Source organism: Ambystoma mexicanum, chromosome 9 (assembly GCF_040938575.1).
Source record: "Ambystoma mexicanum isolate Mex_15411 chromosome 9, UKY_AmexF1_1, whole genome shotgun sequence".
Lineage (NCBI taxonomy): Eukaryota > Metazoa > Chordata > Amphibia > Caudata > Ambystomatidae > Ambystoma > Ambystoma mexicanum.
The window spans coordinates 1,369,459,723-1,369,464,432 of NC_090931.1; the positions used below are offsets into that span (position 1 = coordinate 1,369,459,723).

At 46.3% G+C, this 4,710-nt stretch overlaps 1 pseudogene; it reads left to right on the plus strand.

Moving 5' to 3' along the window:
- The first annotated feature begins 4,190 nt into the window (after positions 1–4,190).
- LOC138490646 (U1 spliceosomal RNA) lies at positions 4,191–4,339 on the plus strand (annotated as a pseudogene).
- The last annotated feature ends 371 nt before the right edge of the window (positions 4,340–4,710 follow it).

Sequence of the window (4,710 nt, forward strand, 5' to 3'; positions counted from 1 at the left end):
GGCAGAGCAGATTTTGCTCATGTGGACAACTTTCAGATTTGGGCCTAGGGTGTCGAAGCCACCAAGGAAAACAGGAAACCCCATGTATTTCCAAAAAGAGGAAACCCGTGGGAATCCACAGAGGTCTGACTTGCGTAAATCGCCCCAGAATGTATTACCCACAATCCCCGGCAAAGTCTGAAATTTGGTGAAAAAACTACATTTTTCAGACATTTTCTTCTTGCCACCCACCAAAACACTCAGCCAACACCACATGTCCTACCTTCCTGCGTTCCCACTGGTGTCCCGATGTTAACAGTACCTCATATGTGTGGGTGCACCGACCTGGGCGCAAAGGGAAAAGGCTAAACCACTGGTAACCCCCAAAGGGTTTGGGGAGACAACCTACAGATTTGGGCCTGGGTGTCGAAGCCACGAAGGAAAACAGGGTACCCCATGCATTTCCGAACAGAAGACCCCCGTGGGAATCCACAGAGGTCTGACTTGTGTGAATCGCCCCAGAATGTATTACCCACAATCCCAGACAAAGTGAAAATTGTGTTTTTTCCACCAAATGTCAGACTTTGTCAGGGATTGTGGGTTATAAATTATGGGGCGATTCGCGCAAGTCAGACCTCTGTGGATTCCCACGGGTGTCTTCCTTTCAGAAATACATGGGGTTCCCTGTTTTCCTTCGTGTCTTCGACACCCTAGGCCCAAATCTGTAGGTTGTCCACATGAGCAAATTTCCTGAAAATCTGCTGTTCGAAAAGACTTGGGGTTAGCAGTGTTTTAGGCTTTTCACTTTGCACCCAGGTAGGTGCACCCACACATGTGAGGTACCATTTTCATCAGGAAACCTGTGGGAACACAGGAAGGTAGGCCATGGCTTGTTGGCTGTGTGTTTCGGTGGGAGACCAGAGTGAAATGTGCAGAAATTGTATTTTCTTTTCTGTCATTTTCCCGATTTCCCCCAAACTATGGAATCTTTTCCTACATAGTTGTTGCCTGACCTGCGCAAATCACCCATTCCTAAACTTGGAATATTGTCTACTTTTCAGAAATGTATGCCTTTCTAGCTTCCCATTCAGCTTTCTCACCCTTTTCTTCCATTCCGTCCACGCAAGTCCTATTGGACAAAAAACACCAAAATCGCCTACCTCTCACAAAACAGCTGATTAGCATATCAAAATATGTTATTTTGGTTTACACTCAATCTGTACTTGAAAGCCTGGAAAATGGCAAATCCAGCGCAGCAAACCATTTGTTCCTAGCTCTTACAAGGAAAACACCACAGGCTTCTTTGTACAACATTTTATTAGCATTTTATGAGAAAAAAAAAAAATGTTCTCCTTTTCTCTCACCTCCCTACAGCAAACTAGGATTCCTGGGTGGCGTTACGACCACCTACATGTGGGAAAAAAAGGGGCCATATTGTCGCTTTTTCTAATTGGCTAGTTTTTCGTTCATTTTCTGGGTGGAATTCGGGAGCCGATTGGACACACCAGGACCCCTTGTATTTCCCGCTCCACCAGACAAATGCGGCCTTAATGCCAGCATGGATTCTCATGCTGGAAATAAGGAAAGGGATTCCTCTGGGATCTGCTTGGAAATGAAACCTGGTAAAAGCGGGCAGAGTCCAGAGGAAGCCATTGTCAATTCCGCCAGCAATCGCTAATTGCGCAAGGTATTTACACTCTTCCAAAGTGGAAAAGCAATGTGATTTCACCTGCCTTTTACGCTAAAATCTTCCATTTTGTGGCGGAAAAGTAAAAACGTGCACCAATGGATGTGGTCCACTTCATGCAGTTTACTTTGCGCCTTCATGCTTGGGGGTTTTGCATGATGCTACACATGTAATAAATAAATAAATACATTTAACATGATCCCAGATAAATGGCAATTTGTGATCAGAATGAGTGCGCATGGCATGTCGCTGATAAGAGGGTGTCCTGTGCTTTTTGAGTGCGTTGGCAAATGCCCTTAATTGCCATCTCGCGTTAAGCAGGTGCTTAAACTCATCAGTGTGGATTGCGCAATAATAAGTCAGAGGTATTTCAAATGGCCAATTTCGCTCTTTGGGTGACATTGTAAAAGTGGGAGAATGTTGCCCAGCATGTGCTCTTTCTCTGCGGAGTTAATTGTGCCCGCCCTGAGGAAGAAGTGTGAAAAACCGACAAGGGCACTGTGCCCTGCTCTTTCTTTGTGTGTCTTCCCCACAGGGCGACAGATATGGGTAAGTCTCAGGTGGCAAACCTGTACCCTAGTTGATGTGGCAAAAGTTTCCAGACTTCTGAGGCTGATAACATTAGTAGCATTGAGTTACATGCCACCTGACAGGTATGTGTGATAAAGTTGCAAAGCAGAGCTGTTAGTGGGCTAAAGCAGGAGGCAATGTCTGCCCACCCTCAAAGGGTATGTACAACCAAAAGTAATAGGCCCCTACCCCCATAATGGCTGTAGGGCAAGGTTGTCCAACGCACGGCCCGCGGGCCACAATGCGGCCCGCCAAGCCATTTTATGTGGCCCGCTAGGCCGTATGTTGGACAATGCTTGAGTTAAAAAAAAAAAAGAAAAAAAATAAAAAAAAATTTTTTTTTGTAAATGTGCCTGTGCGCAAAACTACTCTCTGCTCTATTCGGGACACATAAAAGAACAAGACGAATGAGAATTCTGAGCGCACACTCACTCTACTAGACTGCTATCAGCATCATCAGTCACAATATTTTTGGGGGGAGACTTGGAAACATTGGCACAAAAGGAGCCGCTCTGTGCTGGATCACCATCCTTTCACCAGTAAACCCGATTCAATCACCATGGCCCCCTTACAAATCCCAGCCATGCTGTGATTGACCTGTGGACACATAAATAATCGTATCAATAAACTTTCTCTGCCTTTTTTATGGCGAATGCCAATTTCGCCACATTCATTTGGGTCAATTTTATTGCTTTTTTTACCACAAAAACCGGTGGCAGAACCCCTGCACCCTCACTTTCCATATACCTTACCCAAAATTACCATCTATATTTTTTTGGTAAAAAAGCGTAAAAAAATGCGGCAAAAAAATGTTTTGTCGAAATTGCCATTCAGCAAAAGTGGGCAATAGCAAATAATCTACACAATCAAGAACAACCTTTCAAAAAATGCTCTCCAGAAATGTATAGAAAGGAAACAAAATCCAAATCCAAATCAATGGGAACCAAAGTTTTCGTTTGTTAGTGGATTGAGTTTGTTCACAAAATGGATCGGAGTACACTTCGAATAGTTGCTGCAGCTCTGGAGAAAATACGAGTGTTATGATAGGTTATTTATAACGCGCTTAATACCCATGCAGCAGTGATCCCAATCATAAAAGTGAAACAGGCAAGCCCAACAGGTATAACTTATTTTCACTCTTTTGGTAGCGCAGTCTGAGGGCAGCTGAGAGGTGTGAGCTGATACAGTTGCAACACAAAAAACAATAGTACTATGTTCCCAAAATACCTTAGTTCTTGTCTTTCGGATCTCAGCAGAGCCAGGCTTTTCAGCATCAGACCAGAAGCATGGGTGCCTTTGCGCTGGGCTGGGGTCAAGTCAGAGAGCAGCAGCGATGGGCCCCAATGATGCAGTTCTGTTTGGCAGTGGTGCTGATTTGTGGGTAGAAAACGCTGGGAACAGTAGGCCGTGCCAAGTGGATGGCACTGGAAGATTCAGTGACCTCTGGGCCCTGACAAGGGAATACTTGCCTTTGGCGCTGTGCAGGCTCGGCTGACACAACACGGCATATGGTTACGGCAAAGATGTCAAAGCTTCAGCATTTTCATTGAGCAGAACTCTGAGATTCAGGGGTGGTGGAGCGTCGAGGTCAAGGATGATTATGATGGTGTGAATGGGGCCAGCGCTGAGCAGCTACGCTCAGGAGGGCCATGGGCCCGTGTGGGGCTGACAGGCCACTGGGCAGACTGCAACAGGCCTGCTCAAGCCATCCTGCTATTTATACAAATCTCGGGCCGAGCAGCACCTGATGGGAGAAAGGAACTGCGCTACAATCTGCTCTTCTGCTGGGCTCTGCCTGCTGGAGCTTCCCCCTACACGCGGGACAGGCAGCTCTGCAGACGCCCAGAGCTTCCGGGGATTGAGGGGCTGGGGCTGGGTCAGGGCCTGCCTTCTCACCCTCGCTTAGCGGGGCTTCCCAGAACTGACCCAACCCCTGCCCTCTTGCATGCAACTCATACTTAGCTGGCAGGGGAGAATGTGATCTCCCAGGGTGAGACTTACCCATTGCACATCGGATTTGCTGACCCCTGCTATGTTCCCAAATGCGGGATACACAACTGCATTATTTCTGGTAGTGGGGGACTGCGTTCGCGCTCTCCCACCCGATTTATAGGTGAAAGAAAAGGTAAAGTGTGCACTAGGCCTGCTAGGTTGCATACTTTTAGATTGTGCTTACATTGCGTTTCTTCAATTAGGTTCATGTTTGGGTGATCGCTTTTCCACATTTTATCTGTTGAATTGAATTATGCTTCTTTCATCACCACAGAAGTAATGTGTATTACAGAGATAAGCTGCCATATGTATTGGGCACACTGCACATGCTCAGGCAGCATCAATCATGCTTTGTACAGGACAATGCTGGCCTAAATTGGGAACAGCCAGCATAGACATGTTGCTACAGAGGCATATTTTGGGTACAACCAGCATGACAATGTGTTACATCAGTGACAGTGCTGTCTTACACTGTGGACACA